At 48.0% G+C, this 17,780-nt stretch overlaps 1 protein-coding gene across 3 annotated transcripts in view; it reads left to right on the plus strand.

Annotated features, from left to right (window-relative positions):
* Positions 1–17,780, plus strand: part of PSPH (phosphoserine phosphatase) — a 42,550-nt gene that overhangs the window by 4,604 nt on the left and 20,166 nt on the right. Inside the window, exons 1-2 of one of the 3 annotated variants that reach the window (XM_054252412.2) lie at positions 14,009–14,188; positions 17,627–17,732. The exons of 1 other annotated variant lie outside the window; for it this stretch is intronic. The gene's annotated coding sequence lies outside the window, so the exon portion shown is untranslated. Of the gene's footprint in view, positions 1–14,008; positions 14,189–17,626; positions 17,733–17,780 lie in introns of those variants that run through there. One more of the 3 variants, XM_035291928.3, reaches the window with a different exon arrangement.

Genomic DNA, 17,780 nt, shown 5'->3' on the forward strand with positions numbered 1-17,780 from the left:
TAAATACATAAATAGGTGTTCTTGATAAGGGGAAACAACATTTTAAATAGCATGTATAGTAAGTTCTCACTTTTGAAACATTCCCCGTGGGTCTATACAAAAAAGGACAGAGAATATACATAAAAAATTATGTTTTTGAGACGATGTCTTATGCTGTTACTCAGGCTGGAGTGCACTGGCAAGATCTCGGCTCAACACAACCTCTGCCTTCTGGGCTCAAGTGATCCTCCCACCTCAGCCTCCCAAGTAGCTGGGACTACAGATGTACACCACGTGCTGGCTAATTTTTGTATTTTTTTTCCCCAGGCTGGTCTTGAGCTCCTGGGCTCAAGCGATCTGCCCGCCTCAGCCTCCCAAAGGCTGGGATTACAGGTGTGAGCCACTGTACCTACTCTACATTAAAATATATTAACACGCCGGGCGCAGTGGCTCAAGCCTGTAATCCCAGCACTTTGGGAGGCCGAGGCGGGTGGATCACGAGGTCAAGAGATCGAGACCATCCTGGTCAACATGGTGAAACCCCATCTCTACTAAAAATACAAAAAATTAGCTGGGCATGGTGGCGTGTGCCTGTAATCCCAGCTACTCGGGAGGCTGAGGCAGGAGAATTGCCTGAACCCAGGAGGCGGAGGTTGCGGTGAGCCGAGATCGTGCCATTGCACTCCAGCCTGGGTAACAAGAGCGAAACTCTGTCTCAAAAAAACAAACAAACAAACAAACAAAATATATATATATATACACACACACACAAACTATATTTTAAAAGGTTAGAATATTATCATTTTTGCAAACTTCCCCAAATTTATATATTATAGAAGGATAGTGAAGAAATAGATACGTGAGCTGGGCATGGTGGCTCACACCTATAATCCCAGCACTTTGGGAGGCTAAAGCAGGCAGATCACAAAGTCAGGAGTTCAAGACCAACCTGACCAACAAGATGTACTCCCTCTACTAAAAATATAAAAATTACCTGTGCATGCTAGCTCGCGCCTGTAATCCCAGCTACTCAGGAGGCTGAAGCAGGAGAATTGCTTGAACCAGGAGGTGAAGGTTGAAGTGAGCGGAGATCACGCCATTGCACTCCAGCCTGGGTGACAGAGTGAGACTCCATCTCAGAAAAGAAATATGTACATGAAAATATAAAAAACTATGTCTGGTGTCTCATTTTATTAGAGATTTATTAAATCTTCCCAAATACAGATTCATCAATAAAGGACAGAAGGATATACATCAAAATGTTTTAACAAGGACTGTCTCTGGGTAATTTTTCATTTTCCCAGCCATGCATAATGTGTGCATGGCTGGGTACAGTGACTGATGGCTGTAATTCCAGCACTTTGGGAGCCTGAGGCAGGCGGATGACTTGAGGTCAGGAGTTTGAGACCAGCCTGACCAACAATGGTGAAAGCCCGTCTCTATTAAAAATAAAAAATTAGCTGGACATGGTGGCAGGCACCTGTAATTCCCACTACTCAGGAGGCTGAGCCAGGAAAATCACTTAAACCTGGGAGGCAAAGGTTGCAGTAAGCCGAGATCACACCACTGACCTCCAGCCTGGGAGGTTGCAGTGAGCTGAGATTGCACCACTGCACTCCAGCCTGGGCGACAGGTGAGACTCTCTCAAAACAAACAAACAAAACAAAACAATATGAAGTATAAAAATGAGAAAGGGAAAAATATAAACAAAAGGAATGAAATAAAATTAGAGAACAAAATCAAAACAATATAAAGTATAAAAATGAGAAAGCAAGGATTCTCCTGCCTCAGCCTCTCGAGTAGCTGGGACTACAGGCACCCACCAACACGCCCGGCTCATTTTTGTACTTTTAGTAAATACGGGGTTTCACCACATTGGCCAGGCTGCTCTCAAACTCCTGACCTTGTGATCCGCCCGCCTCGGCCTCCCAAAGTGCTGGGATTACAGGCGTGAGCCACCGCGCCCGGCCTGTTTTCGCTCTCTTTAGCTTCATCTTCACTTCCGTGATGGTTATTTCACCTATTTATTGGAGATGGCGTCTCAATATATTTCCTAGGCTGGATTTGAACTCCTGGGCTCAAGTGATCTTCCTGCCTCAGCTTCCTGAGTAGTTGGCATTATAGGCAAGTGTCACCATGTCCAGCGTGAATAGTTATATTTTTCCCTTCTACTTCCTTTCGTTTTTTGTTTTTTTTTTTGAGACGGAGTTTTGCTCTTGTTACCCAGGCTGGAGTGCAGTGGCGCGATCTCGGCTCACTGCAAACCCCGCCTCCTCGGTTCAAGCAGTTCTTCTGCCTCAGCCTCCCAGGTAGCTGGGATTACAGGTGCGCACCACCATGCCTGGCTAATTTTCTTTTTTTTTTTTTGAGATGGAGTCTTGCTCTGTTGCCCAAGCTGGAGTGCAATGGCACGATCTTGGCTCACTGCAACCTCTGCCTCCCCAGTTCCAGCAATTCTACTGTCTCAGCCTCCTGAGTAACTGGGATTACAGGTGTGTGCCACCACAGCCAGCTAATTTTTGTATTTTTAGTAGAGACGGGGTGTCGCCATGTTGGTCAGGCTGTTCTCGAACTCCTAACCTCGTGATCTGCCCACCTCAGCCTCCCAAAGTGCTGGGATTATAGGTGTGAGCCATCATGCCCAGCCCAGATCTTTTTTTTTTTTGACACAGTGTCACTCTGTCACCTACACTGGAGTGCTGACTGCAATCTCTGCCTCCCGGTTAAAGCAGTTCTCCTGCCTCAGCTTCACGAGTAGCTGGGATTACAGGCATGCACCACCCCGCCTGACTAATTTTTGTAGTTTTATTAGAGACTTGATTTTGCCATGTTGCCCCAGCTGGTCTCAAACTCCTGTCCTCAAGTGATCCGTCCACTTTGGCCTCCCTAAGTGCTGGCATTACGGGCATGAGCCACTGTGCCCCACACGCTGACAAGTTTCTGATGTTTCTCCCTGTGCAAATTTTCTCTTCTTGCAAGGATACTAGTCAGGGCTCAGGCTAAAGACCTCATGTTCACATAATCACACCTTCAAAGACCTTGTCTGCAGCCGGGCGCGGTTGCTCATGCCTGTAATCCCAGCACTTTGGGAGGCCGAGACGGGCAAAGCACATGGTCAGTGTGGTGAAACCTCGTCTGTACTAAAAAATACAAAAATTAGCTGGGTGTGGTGGTGTGCACCTATAATCCCAGCCACTCAGGAGGCCGAGGCAGGAGAATCGCTTGAATCCGGCAGATGGAGGTTTCGGTGAGCCAAGATTGCCCCATTGCACTTCAGCCTGGGCGACAGAGCGAGACTCTGTCTCAAAAAAAAAAACAAAACCTTGTCTCCAAATATAGCCAAATACGGTCACATTCTGAGGTAAGGGAGACCTGTGGGGATTGCTCCTGTGTGAGGCCCCTAGGAAATGGGCCTCGCCATACAGTGAGCTTGAGCCCGGACACAGATCCCCGTTTGGGGGGAGTCGAGCTGAGGGAAAGCAGGAACCAAGAGAGGGACTATGTTATTCTAAATAATTAACAGACATTACTTTATGGATATGAGGACTTGGGAGGCAATGTGTCTACTTTTGGCTCCTTATGGTTTATTGCTTGATTGTGTTCATTTTGGACCCTTCATTGTAAAATATTAACTTAAGTATTTACACTTGGTAACTTACTTACCATAGCTTACAGGGCGTGACTGTAACTTACTTACCTTGACCTATTGGACGTAACCTACTTACTGGAAGTAACCTACTTGCTGGGCTTAACTTACTTACTGGGCGTAACTTACTTACAGTAACTTACTGGGCGTAGCCTACTTACTGGGCTTAACTTACTTACTGGGTGTAACTTAGTGGGCATAACTTGTTTACTGTAACTTAAGTACGTTAATCTGGTGTAAACAACTTTAACTTCAGAAAAGTATATAATGAAACACATTGCAAAAATAAAATTGCTGCATGAGCATAGCGCGTGTAGCCCTCCAGACCTCGCCTTTTCTATCTCCTTTTTTTCCAGCGCGGGCTCTCTTCCAGGTTTGGGACCCTCTCGCTGGACGAGATTCCCGGGCTCGCGTTCAGTTCGCAACAGCTGGCGCCCAACGTGGGGCGAGTCAGTTCACAACACTGAGGTACTAGGGAGTTAAGACTTCAACACATGGATTTGGGGGAACAGGAAAGGCAAGAAGGACCAGGGCAGTTTTCCAAGCTCCTCAGTGCAAGCGAAGGTTTTCGGCTGCCACGGTCAGACTGTGTCATTCAGTGTGGCTCTTGGTGGCTTTTGTGTAGCTCTGCCTCCTTTGCTGTGTTCTCTATTTTTATTCTTGTTCTTGTTTCTTTGCACTGTTGTAAACTACTCCTGTCGGGCTTCTCCTCCCAGCCCAGTCCCACCAATGTCACCGCACACAGGGTGCACAGCACTGCATTTCTGGTGAGTTCTTCAACTACTTTCTTTTTTTTCTTTGAGACAGAGTCTCACTCTGTCGCCCAGGCCGGAGTGCAGTGGTGCAATCTCAGCTCATTGCAACCTCCACCTCCGGGTTCAAACGATTCTCATGCCTCATTGATTCTCATACCTCAAATCCCAAGTAGCTGGGATTACAGGCATGAGCCACCGCGCTTGGCCTTTTTTGGCATTTTTTTTTTTTTTTTTTTGTAGCGATGGGGTTTCGCCATGCCACCCAGGCTGGTCTCAAATTCCTGGACTCAAGCAATCCGCCTGCCTCGGCCTCCCAAAGTGCTGGGATTACAGACGCGAGTGGCTGGCTCTCTCTCTCTCTCTCTCTCTCTCTCTCTCTCTCTCCTCTCTCTCACTCTCCTCTCTCTCTCTCTCTCTGTTTCTTCCTTTTAACAGATAGATTCTTGGCTGGCTGCAGTGGCTCATGCCTATAATCCCAGCACCTTGGGAGGCCGAGGTCGGCAGATCATGAGGTCAAGAGCTCCAGACCACCCTGGCCAATGTGGTGAAACCCCATCTCTACTAAAAATAAAAAAATTCGGCTGGACGTGGTGGCTCACGCCTGTAATCCCAGCACTTTGGGAGGCCGAGGCCGGTGGATCACGAGGTCAAGAGATCAAGACCATCGTGGTCAACATGGTGAAACCCCGTCTCTACTAAAAATACAAAAAATTAGCTGGGCATGGTGGCGCGTGCCTGTAATCCCAGCAACTCAGGAGGCTGAGGCAGGAGAATTGCCTGAATCCCGGAGGCGGAGGTTTCGGTGAGCCGAGATCGCGCCACTGCACTGCAGCCTGGGTAACAAGAGCAAAACTTCATCTCAAAAAAAAATAAATAAACAAAAATAAAAATTAAAAAATTAGCTGCGATAGTCCCAGCTACTGGGGAGGCTGAGGCAGGAGAATCGCTTGAACCTGGGAGGTGGAGGTTGCGGTGAGCTGAGATCGTGCGACTGCACTCCAGCCTGGCGACAGAGCGAGACTCCATCTAAAAAAAAAAAGAGAGATCGAGAGAGAAATAGAGTCTTGCTATGATGACCAGGCTGGTGTCGAATTCCCCGGCTCAAGTGATCCGCTCACCTTGGCCTCCCAACCATGTTGGCCAAAATCGATTGTTTGACCAACACACCTTAACCTGAATTCAGTTGGAAAGCTGATTCTTTTCCCAAGCCCTCCCTAGGAGAACAAGCTGGGTTTCAGGACCTTAACTCTGCCCATGAGATGCTCAGTCCAGGGGAGGTGCCCTTCACCCCTTGGGCTACAAGGGTGTCAACTCCCTTTCTGCTTGAGACTCACCCTCAGTTCTTTTTATCCCTGCTCTGCTCTGCTTGTTTCAAACAACACATTTTTGTGGCATGAGCGGCTCATCTTCAGAGTACGTTTCTGCTGGTGTTTTCTGGGGTCTGCGTCTCCCTCTTCCCGTGTAACTTCCGTAGCCCTTGTGCAGGTCTTGGAGTCTCCAGTGACGTTTTGTCTTCTAGTTTGGCTGAATATGGGATTTTTGCCTCATTCCCCGCCGCCACCATATCTCCCTATGGCTTTGCATAATTTCTAGGAGGAGGAGGAGGGAGAAGATTCGATCAGATATGCTGCAGGGTTTTTTTTGTTTTTTGGTTTTTGGTTTTTTTTTTCAGATGGAGTCTTGCTCTGTTGCCCAGGCTGGAGTGGAGTGGCACGATCTCAGCTCACTGCAATGTCTGCCTCCCAGGTTCAATTGATTCTCCTGTCTTAGCCTCCTGAGTAGCTGGGACTACAGGTGCATGTCACCATGCCTGGCTATTTTTTGTATTTTTAGTGGAGATGGAGTTTCACCATGTTGGTCAGGCTGGTCTTGAACTCCTGCTCTTGAATCCCAAAGTGCTGGGATTACAGGCCTGAGCCACGGAGCCCAGCCCTGCAGTTCTCATAGTGTAATCATATCGCTTTGTAATATACATTCCCCCCCCCGACCTTTTCCATTATAAGGATAGCCATAGGCTGGGTGTCGTGGCTCATGCCTGTAGTCCCAGCGCTTGAACCCGGAAGGCAGAGATTGCAGTGAGCTGAGATGGTACCACTGCACTCCAGCCTGCACAATGACAGAGCCAGAGCCTGTCTAAATAAATAAATAAAGTTTCCTCTTTTATATGGATATATAGACGTATGCCACACCTGTATGTAGACATACATAGAGGTTTCCTTGTTCAAAACTGGGGGCTCTCATTATGTGTCTGTTCTGCAACTTCTTTCATTCATGCGACATGTCATGGGCATATTTCCATGACATGGATTATCTTGAATGCCAATGTTCATATTAAATCACATTTCAAACTGTGTTCACTGTGTTCTTTTAAGACATTTATGCTTTTTTTTTTGAGACAGAGTCTCACTCTGTTGCCCATGCTGGAGTGCTATGGCATGGTCTCAGCTCACTGCAGCCTCCGCCTCCCAGGTTCAAATAATTCTCCTGCCTCAACATCTTGAGTAGCTGGGATTACAGGCACGCGCCATCACACCCGGCTAAATTTTTGTATTTTTAGTAGAGATGGGGTTTCACCATATTGGCCAAGCTGGTCTCGAACTTCTGACCTCATGATCCACCCACCTTGTCCTCCCAAAGTGCTGAGATTATAGGTGTGAGCCACCGCACCCAGACCATTTATGCCATTTTTTTTTCTTTAATAAGAGACGGGGTCTCGCTATGTTGCCCAGGCTGGAGTGCAGTGGCTATTCACAGGCGAGATCCCACTGCTGATCAGCATGGGAGTTTTGACCTGCTCCGTTTCCAACCTGGGCTGGTTCACCCCTCCTTAGGCAACCTGGTGGTCCCCTGCTCCCAGGAGGTCACCATACTGATACCAAACTTAGCGCAGACACCCAATCAGCATAGCGCACCACAGCCCAGAACTCCTGGGCTCAAGAGATCCTCCAGCCTTAGCCTCCAGAGTAGCTGGTACTACAGGCACTGTGAGGTACTGTGCCTGGCTATGCTATTTTAATGTGTTGGTATTTAATGTATTGATATGAAATATTATATTTGTTAGCAAATATTTTATACATATAGATACAAAAAGCATCTGCATACCTACTATCCTAAAGGGGCATTATTATTATAATCATATTGATTATCTCTACATATCTTTGTTCAACCTCATTTCCTTCCTTGCCCTCAGCAGTAACTATCCTGAGTTTTATGTTGTAAGTTATCATTTATGACATTAAATGATATTCTCTTTTTAAAGTTTCCAGTGGCTGTTGGACTATCACAGAACTGAGAATGTTTACAGTATTACTGTGAAATTCTTATGTACGTGGCTCCTCTAATCGTACGAGTTTCTTTTTTCTTTTCTTTTCTTTTTTTTTTTTTTTTTTTTGAGACAGAATCTCACTCTGTCATCCAGGCTGGAGTGCAGTGGTGTGATCTCAGCATAGCCTCAACCTCCCAGGCTCAAGCTATCCTCCCACCTCAGCCTCCCAAGTAGCTGGGACTCCAGGCGTGTACCATCACGTCTAGCTAATTTTGTTTATTTTTTTTAGAGATTAGGTCTCACTGTGTTGCCCAGGGTGGTCTTGAACTCCTAGGCTCAAGCGATCCTCCCACCTAGGCCTCCCAAAGTGCTAGGATTAGAAGCATGAGCCGCCACGCCCAGCCTACTCATGCAAGTTTCCCCTGAGTGTATTCCTCAGGTGGAATTGCTGTATCATAGAAATTGCGTGTGTTCGGCCAGGCGCAACAGCTCACTCCTGTCATCCCAGCATTTTGGGAGGCTGAGGCAGGCAGATCATAAGGTCAGGAGTTCAAGACCAGCCTGGCCAACATGGGGAAACCCTGTCTCTACTAAAAATACAAAAAAATCAGCTGGGCATGGTGGCACGTGCTTGTCATCCCAGCTACTTGGGAGGCTGAGGTAGGAGAATTGCTTGAACCGGGACCTGGGAGGCGGAGGTTGCAGTGAGCCGAGATCACGCCACTGAACTCCAGCCTGATCTACACAGCGAAACTCTGTCTCAAAAAAAAAAAAAGAAAAGAAATTGCATGTGTTCAATGTTACTGAATAACACTATACTGTTTTCTGGAGTGCCTGTTCCAATTTACTATACTTTAGAAGGCTATTAGCATTGAATGACTTTTAAAGAGTACGTGATTCTAACACAGCCGTTAGAAAATTTGTGCCCAGGCTCAGTGGCTTACGCCTGTAATCCCAGCACTTTAGGAGGCCGAAGCGAGCAGATCACCTGAGGCCGAAGTTCAAGACTAGCCTGTCCAACATGGTGAAACCCCATCTGTACTGAAAATTAGCCAGGCATGGTGGTGCATGCCTGTAATCCCAGTACTTGGGAGGTTTCGACAGAAGAATCACCTGAACCCTGGAGGCGGTGGTTGAAATGAGCCGAGATCGCACCACTGCACTGCAGCCTGTGTGACAGAGCAAGACTCCAAAAAGAAGGAAAGAAAGAAGAAAAAAAAGAAAGGAAGAGAGAGAGAAAAAATTTGTTAGCTTACAAAAATGTGATATATACAAAACCTTTCAGAGCCGGGTAAGGTGGCTCACACTTCGGCTTGAGCCCAGGAGTTGGAGACCAGTATGGGCAACATGATGAGACCTAGGCTCTACTGGGCTCAAGCCTGTAATCCCAGCACTTTGGGAGGCCAAGGCGGGTGGATCACGAGGTCAAGAGATCCAGACCATCCTGGTCAACATGGCGAAACCCCGTCTCTACTAAAAATACAAAAAATTAGCTGGGCATGGTGGCGCGTGCCTGTAATCCCAGCTACTCAGGAGGCTGAGGCAGGAGAATTGCCTGAACCCAGGAGGCGGAGGTTGTGGTGAGCCGAGATCGCGCCATTGCACTCCAGCCTGGGTAACAAGAGCGAAACTCCGTCTCAAAAAATAAATAAATAAATAAACACAATAACAGACTGGCGTGGTGGCACAGCTACTCAGGAGGCTGAGGCAGGAAGATTGCTTGCGCCCAGGAGTTCCAGGCTTCAGTGAGCTCTGATCGCACCACTGCACTCCAGCTTGGGTAACAGCAAGACTCCATCTGAACAGAAAAAAGAAAAGAGAACCTTCCAGGAATAGTAGTATGACCTGTATCACTTTTGATTAACTAATTGTGATTGAAACTTAGGAAAATAAGTTGCTAATATTTTTATTATGGCTTCATTATGCTGCATCGTATTTCATTCACGTGCTATTATTCTAGTAAGAACAGCAATGAAGCTTTTTTTTTTATTTTTGAGACAGAGTCTCGTTCTGTCACCCAGGCTGAAGTGCAACAATGTGATCTCGGCTCACTGTAACCTCTGCCTCCCAGGTTCAAGTGAGTCTCCTGCCTCAGCCTCCTGAGTAGCTGGGATTACAGGTGTGCACCACCATGCCCAGCCAATTTTTGTATTTCTAGTAGAGACGGGGTTTTGCCACGTTGGCCAGGCTGGTCTTGAACTCCTGACGTCAGGTAATTCTCCTGCCTCAGCCTCTCAAAGTGTTGGGATTACAGGCGTGAGCCACTGTGCCCAACCAGAAGCATATTTTATTTATTTATTTAGAGACAGAGTCTTGCCCTGTCACCCACACTGGAGTGCAACGGTGTGAACTGGGTTCACTGCAACCTCCGCCTCCTGGGTTCAAACGATTCTCCTGCCTCAGCCTCCCAAGTAGCTGGGACTACAGGAGCATGCCACCACCCCTGGCTAATTTTTATATTTTTAGTGGACACAGGGTTTCACCATTGTTGGTCAGGCTGGGCTTGAACTCCTGACCATGAAGCATATTTTAATCTGTTTTACAGTTTTGCCTTGTCTAGCAAGATTACCTCCCGGTTATTACACATATATGTGACCACTCATTAGTGTGTTCTAGGCAACTATATGTATTTTATATATTACATGTGATGTGCTCTAGCAAAACAACGTCTATGATACTGTCATCTGATGCCGACAAGTATTAATATAGGTGTGTGAGGTGGATTCCAGGACCATGAAGAGCTGACAGATTCCATTTAATTAGTTAATTTCTTTTTCTCGAGACAAGAGTTTTGCTCTTGTTGCCCAGGCTGGAGTGCAATGGTGCGATCTCGGCTTACTGCAATTTCCACCTCCTGGGTTCAAGCGATTCATCTTCCTCAGCCTCTCAACTAGGTGGGACTACAGGCATGCACCACCATGCCCAGTTAATTTTGTATTTTTAGTAGAGACAGGTTTCACCAGGTTGGTCAGGCTGGTCTCAAACTCCTGACCTCAGGTGATCCACTCGCCTCCGCCTCCCAAAGTGCTGGAATTACAGGTATGAGCCAAAGTGCGCAGCCAACTACTTAATTTTTTAGAGAGAAGGATTTGCTCTGTTACCTAGGCGTGATCACAGATCACTGTAACCTTGAACTCCTGGGCTCAAATGATCCTCCTGCCTCAGCCTCCCGCGTAGCTGGGGCTATAGGTGTGCACCACCACACCCAGCCAGATTATAGTAAATATAAACATCTCACCTGAAATCTATTTAATTTTAAACATTTATGAAATACGAATGAGTTAACTCTTCTAGCCACCCACATTTACTTACTTGAGTTCCTTTTACCCTTGAAATACATTCTCGGTTACCACTTACACTTAGATTCAAACATTGGGCGTTTAGCATTTTGTTAACTGTATAACACTTAAAAAAAAAAAAAAATACTGCAGGCCAGGCTCAGTGGCTCACGCCTGTAATCCCAGCACTTTGGGCGGCTGAGATGGGTGGATCACTTGAAGTCAGGAGTTCGGGACCAGCCTGGCCAAACATGGTGAAACCCCGTCTCTACTAAAAACACAAAAATTATCCGGGCATGGTGGTGAACGTCCATAATCCCAGCTACTTGGGAGGCTGAGGCAGGAGAATTGCTTGAACCTGAGAGGCAGAGGTTGCAAGATTGTGCCACTATACTCTAGCCTGGGTGACAGAGAGCAAGAGAAAAATAGATACAGGTTCTTGATTAGACTGTCGTTTCAGACCACTGTTAGGCGCCTCCCCATGAATTCCATAATTTTTTTTATCTCATGATTTCAAAATGTCAGAATGAATTCCTGAATTCTTTATCAGAACCACCTCCCATTGACCTGGCGGATGTTACACTGGATGTCCCCAGAAACCTGCAACCATTTTCTTACTAATAAAATCTGGAAATTTTATTTATTTAGTTAGTTCTTTTTTTTGGGGGGGGGGGACGGAGTTTCGCTCTTGTTAACCAGGCTGGAGTGCAATGGCGCGATCTCGGCTCACCGCAACCTCCGCCTCCTGGGTTCAGGCAATTCTCCCGCCTCAGCCTCCTGAGTAGCTGGGATTACAGGCACCCGCCACCATGCCCAGCTAATTTTTTGTATTTTTAGTAGAGACGGGGTTTCACCATGTTGACCAGGATGGTCTCGATCTGTTGACCTCGTGATCCACCCGCCTTGGCCTCCCACAGTGCTGGGATTACAGGCTTGAGCCACTGCACCCGGCCTTTTTTAGTTAGTTCTATAATAAAGACAGGGTCTTGCTTTGTTGCCCAGGCTGGTCTCAAGTTCCTGGACTCAGGTGATTCTCCTGCCTGCTGGGATTACAGGCGTGAGCACTGTGCCTGGCCTCACAGTCTGGAAATACTGAATTTAGGGCACATCCAATCCAAGAGCATCAGGCCTCTTGTTACTGGATAGAGTTGTGTTTTGTGGCCGGCACGCCAGGTAATTTCAATGTTGGGGGGAAACACCCCTTATTTGTTGTAGTTAACATACAAGGAGCTGGGCAAGTGACACATTGAAGAATTTTTTTTTTTTTTTGAGATGGAGTCTTGCTCTGTGGCCTGGGCTGGAGTGCAGTGGCGGGCGTGATCTCAGCTCACTGCAACCTCCTCCTAGGTTCAAGCGACTCTCCTGCCTCAGGCTCCTGAAAAGGTGGGATGACAGTTGTGTGCCTCCACGCCTGGCCAATTTTTGTATTTTTCTAGAGACAGAGTTTCACCATGTTGGTCAGACTGGTCTCGAACTCTTGACCTCAGGTGATTCTCCTGCCTCTGCCTCCCAAAATGCTTGGGGTTATAGGTATGAACTACCATGCCTGACCAGAGATCTTTTTTTTTTTTTTGAGTCAGTCTTACACTGTCACCTGGGCTGGAGTGCAATGGTGCAATCTATGCTCACTGCAACCTCCACCTCCCCAGTTCCAGCGATTCCCTTGACTCACCCTCATGAGTATCTGGAATTACAGGCACCCGCCACTATGCCCGGCTAATTTTTTTGTATTTTTTAGTAGAGACAGGGTTTCACTATGTTGGCCAGGCTGGTTTCAAACTCCTGACCTCGTGATCTGCCCTCCAAGGCCTCTCAAAGTGCTGGGATTACAGGCCTGAGCCACCGCTCCTGGTATCAGAAATTGTTGTGTTTTTTTTTGAGAGGGAGTCTCACTCTGTTGCCCAGGCTTGAGTGTAGTGGTGCAATCCCGGCTCACTACAGCGTCCTCCTTCCAGGTTCTAGCCATTCTCCTGCCTTAGCCTCCCAAGTAGCTGGGACTACAGGCACGTGCCACCACGCCCCGCTAATTTTTGCATTTTTTGGTAGAGACAGAGTTTTGCCATGTTGGCCAGGCTGGTCTGGAACTTCTGACCTCAGGTGATCCGCCGTCCTTTAACCTCGGAAAGGGCTGGGATTACAGGCTTGAGCCACCTCTCCCGGCCAGAAATTTTTTAAAAAGAAAGAAATAGGCCGGTTGCGGTGGCTCACACCTTTAATCCCAACGCACTCTGGGAGGCCCAGGAGAGAGGATAGGTTGAGCCCAGGAGTTCGAGCCCCTCCCCATCCCTATTTAAAAACATAAAGAAAGGCCGGGCGCGGTGGTTCACGCCTGTAATCCCAGCACTTTGGGAGGCCGAGGCAGGTGGATCACGAGGTCAAGAGATCGAGACCATCCTGGTCAACATGGTGAAACCCCGTCCCTACTAAAAATACAAAAAATTAGCTGGGCATGGTGGTGCACGCCTGTAATCCCAGCTACTCAGGAGGCTGAGGCAGGAGAATTGCCTGAACCCAGGAGGCGGAGGTTGCGGTGAGCCGAGATCGCGCCATTGCACTCCAGCCTGGGTAACCAGAGCGAAACTCCGTCTCAAAAAAAAATAAATAAATAAACAAAAGTTTAACATAAAATAAAAGCAAGGTGCAAAGACTCCTTTTGTTACTCATGGTTGCACTTAATTAAGAATATAAGTAGTCTTTGAAGTTCTTTTGGGACCTACACTGCCACAAGCTCATGACGCCAAACACGGAATTCCAGAGGCGCCTCCCCCCCCCCCCCCAAGGGGATGTCATTAATTCCAAAAGGATCGCAGGGGACCTCTGGCTTCCCTCCCCTCCCCTCATCCACGTGGTGGCGCGGAGCGGCTTCGGAAGATCCGGGAGCTCTCCGGTTCCTCTTGAGCAAAGCGAAGGCGCCACAGGCCGCGCCTGTGCGGGGAGGCGCGCTCGGCCCCGAGCAGCTCCGGGTCCGGAGGCACCGAGCCCCCGAAGAGGCGCGGGCGTCGGGCGGGCCCGGGGAGCCCCTCCCCGGGGCGGGGCCGAGGCGTCCTCCCGGCCGCGCGCTGCGGGGCAGGGATCTGCCGTCTCCAGTTGGCTAAAGCGCTTGCAGAACTGATTGGAAGCCGCCCGGCTTCTCAGCGGATCTCTGCAGGGCGTTCGGTGGAGGCCCCGCCGGCCCGCGCAGCTCACCTCCCCGGGAACCGCTCGCGCGGGCCCCCTGCAGCCGGAAGGTTGCAGCCGCCGGAGCCCCGGAGGCCCAGGACGCACGGTGAGTCCCGGCGTGTGCCTTCCCTGCGCCCGGCTTTGACTTCGCCCGCTTTCTCTCTCCTCTTGTAGGCTTCCTCCCCGAGTCCACAGCTGTTTTCCTTCATCGCGCAGGCAGGTCATCCCCTGGAATCTGCAGCCTCTCTTTTACTGATTCCTTTTTTGGGTCGCCTCACTCGTCTAATCCCACGGCAGCTGCCTGCTGCCAAACGGCATGAATGAGTGATGCAATCCTGCACGGGAGCACCCGCAGTGCGAGACTCGGGCAATCCCCGAACTCAGGCGCAGCTGAACTTTCCCACTTGGTCGTCGTCTTTCCCATCTAGAATTAGAATTTTAAAAATAATACTTACCAGGTACGTTGTTATACCGATACAGCTTCGAGCTGAGAATTAAGTAAATCATGCTTTCATTCATTAAATGTATTTACTGTATTTTCTTTTCTTTTGTTTGTACGTTTGTTCGTTTTTGAGACAGTGTCTCGCTCTGTCGCCCAGGCTGGAGTGCAGTGGCGCGATCTGGGCTCATTGCAACCTCCGGGCACTGGGTTCAAGGGATTCTCCTGCCTCAGCCTTCCAAGTAGCTGGCGCCACGCCAAGCTAATTTTTGTATTTTTAGTAGGGACAGGGTTTCACCATGTTAGCCAGGCTGGTCTCAAACTCCTGGCCTCAAGCGATCCACCCGCCTCAGCCTCCCAAAGTGCTGGGATTACAGGTGTTACCTACCCACTGTGCCTGGCCACTGTATTTTCTTTGTGTGCAGTTTGCATATTATCTCTTTTTAAATATTTGATGGCAGATATTGGAATGAGGGTCAGGGTGGAAAATAATAAAATCCAACATTGCCGTGTTACAGTACCAGGGAGGTTTTCAATATCATGACCATAGCCCTGTCACTTTCATGTCAGTGAAACGAACTCAGGACTTCTAACATTTTTCGAATGATTTAATATATGCCTGATACCTACCTTTCTTCTTTTCTTTCTTTTAAAGATGGGGTTTCACCATATTGGTCAGGCTGGTCTCCAACTCCTGACCTCAGGTGATCCGCCCACCTCAGCCTCCCAAAGTGCTGGGATTACAGGCATGAGCCACCACGCCCGGCTCTTCTTTTGTTTTTTTAAGAGACAGGGTCTCACTTGGTCACCTAGGCTGGAGTGCGGTGGTGTAATCATAGCCCATTGCAGTCCCAAACTCCTGAGCTCAAGTGATCCTCCTGCCTCAGCCTTGTAGCCTGGGACTACAAGTATGCACTGCCATGCCATTTATTTTATTTTTTGTAGAGATGGCGTCTCACTATGTCGCCCAGGCTGGTCTTGAACTCCTGGGCTCAAGCAATCCTCCCGCCTCGGCCTCCCAAAGTGCTGGGATTACAGGTGTGAGCCCCCATGCCCAGCCTTTTTTAATTTTGTATTTTAGAAAATACTTGGTCTAGAAGTAGGGTGAAAGGCATCCTCGAGGTTGCCTAGACCAGCCTCCCATCAGAGACTTTTTTTAAGCCAGTGTTTTACTGATATACAATTCAGTGCAATAAAATGCACTCTTTAACCAACTTGGCCAACACGGTGAAACTCGTCTCTACTAAAAATACAAAAATTAGCCAGGGATGGTGGTGCACACCTGTAATCCCAGCTACTCAGGAGGCTGAGGCAGGAAAATTGCTTGAACCCAGGAGACGGAAGTTGCAGTGAGCCAAGACTGTGCCACTGCACTCCAGCCTGGGCGACAGAGTGAGACTCCGTCTCAACAAAAAAAATAAAAATTAGGGCTGGGCATGGTGGCTCACACCTGTAATCCAAGCACTTTGGAGGCCAAGGCAGGCGGATCACCTGAGGTCGGGAGTTCAAGACCAGCCAGACCAACATAGTGAAATCCCGTCTTGTAAAAAAAAAAAAGATAAAAAGAAAAAAAAAATTAAAAACAAAATAAATAAAATGCACTCTTTAAGTGCACATTCTGATGAATTTTGACAAATTTATTCATACTTGGAGTCATCACCACAGTAACATTTTCATCCCCATAAAAGTTTCCTAGGGCCTGTTTCCAGTCAGCCCCCTGTCCCAGCCCCTAGCCCTACTTATCTGATCTTTGTCATTATAGCATTTGTATTTTCTAGTGTTTTATAAAACTGAAATCATACAGTATGTGCTCGTGTGTCTGGCTCCTTTCCATCCGTATAATTTTTTTTTTGAGATGTAGTTTCACTCTTGTTGCCCAAGCTGGAGTGCAGTGGCACAATCTCGGCTCACCGCAACCTCTGTCTCCCCAGTTCAAGAGATTCTCCTGCCTCCACCTCCTGAGTAGCTGGGATCACAAACATGCACCACCACACCTGGCTAATTTTGTATTTTTAGTAGAGACCGGGTGTGGGAAGTAGAAAAGTTCCTTTTTATAAAGTTTCCTTTCTTGTTAAAGAATAAGTGTGCTAATAATTTTGTGAAGTCCTATCCTCTGTAGCTGTGAGACACGCCATGCTTACGGGCACACAGTACGTTCTATGTCCTTGTACTTTAACCAGGACATCTGTGCTGGACGTGCTCACAGGCATGTCCCAGCTCTCCATTGCTTTTACCTGTTTAGAAAAGTTTTAAGTTGTCAGCCAATCGGGTTTTAGTTTAGATTGTGAGGTCTGGCTCCAGCCAATGGAGATCAGACACAGCAGTAAGGACGACCCCAAATGCGTAAGGGATAAATGTGTGTGTTTTCCTTTGTTCACTGTACTCTCATGGCAGGATGGCTGGCAAGGGTACCCCTCCTGCAGTCCAGGAAGTAAAAATTGCGTTGCCCAAAGAGCCTTTGTCTCAGTGGTGATTTTTCTCTGTGGCACCGAGCATCTGTTTCCAACATGGGGTTCACCATGTTGGTCAGGCTGGTCTCGAGCTCCTGACCTGAAGGGATCCGCCCACCTTGGCCTCCCAAAGTGCTGGGATTACAGGATTGAGCCACTGCACCTGCTTCTTTGTCTATGCATTTAGTTCTCCCAAGAGATTCTCTGTCCCTCTCTCTCTCTCTTGCTTTTGTACCCTGCTAATCAGGTATCCTTGATTTTCTTTTTTTTCTTTTTAAAAGACGGGGTTTCACCATGTTGATCAGGCTGGTCTTGAACTCCCGAGCTCAGGTGATCCGCCTGCCTCGGCCTCCCAGAGTGCTGGGATTACAGGCGTGAGCCACCACACCCAGCCTAAGCATGCGCGATTTTCTGTCAGACTTGAACCTTGCAGAACTGAAGCCACAGAAAAGAGTATGTCGACTCTGCAGTGCTTGAAGTGGGTAGGAGTAAAGCATTTCCCAGAGGAGGCATGGTTAGGAAATTTTGCCTCTAACCCGTTTTTGTGCCAGTCCTACCAGGAGAGAGAGTGAAGCCAGTCTCCGTCTCTCCTGTCTCATGTCTGCACTTCAGTGTTCATTTCCTCATTCTCCTTTCTGGGCTCTTGCTCTTGCAGAATCCACAGGTCTTTCTTGAAGAAATCTGTAGTCAGAACTTTGCAGTTTTATCTAGGGAAGGAACAGGAAGAGTGTGGTCTCCTAGAAATCTAGCACTGGAGAAATGTGAGTCTGATTTGTCCTTTTTCGGTTTAGTCTTGGTTTGTTGCCGTC

Source organism: Callithrix jacchus, chromosome 2 (genome assembly GCF_049354715.1).
Source record: "Callithrix jacchus isolate 240 chromosome 2, calJac240_pri, whole genome shotgun sequence".
NCBI classification, from domain to species: Eukaryota; Metazoa; Chordata; class Mammalia; order Primates; family Cebidae; genus Callithrix; species Callithrix jacchus.